Source organism: Penaeus monodon, chromosome 34 (genome assembly GCF_015228065.2).
Source record: "Penaeus monodon isolate SGIC_2016 chromosome 34, NSTDA_Pmon_1, whole genome shotgun sequence".
Lineage (NCBI taxonomy): Eukaryota > Metazoa > Arthropoda > Malacostraca > Decapoda > Penaeidae > Penaeus > Penaeus monodon.
In genome coordinates, this window is record NC_051419.1 from 30,543,537 (window position 1) to 30,543,928 (window position 392).

Here is a 392-nt window from a genome sequence, read left to right on the forward strand (position 1 = left end):
ACTATATATTCATTTGATTTGAAAATGTGGCAGGAATGGATGTTGAAAAAGACAGTTTTAATATTTTATAGAAAAGAGATTTCGCGAAAAAAAAAAAACGCTTATCATGTATAGCCCGTAAATAAAGTAAAAATTATTTTCTCAAAAAAACTTAATGCATTGCAATTGTTAATACTTCGCAGAAAGACATTCACAGGCACGTGCTAAGTAATATTCTATGATCTATATGTAAATTTTACATCATAGCGCTTTCAATGCATTTAGCGAGCCAAAGCGTGATCAAAGTCATATCCTTTTTATTAATATAAATCGATTTAATTAAATTTGCATGCTCTGCAGGGAAAATATACTTACTATCTCCCTAACGTTAATGCTTCACTGCATCTGTACGC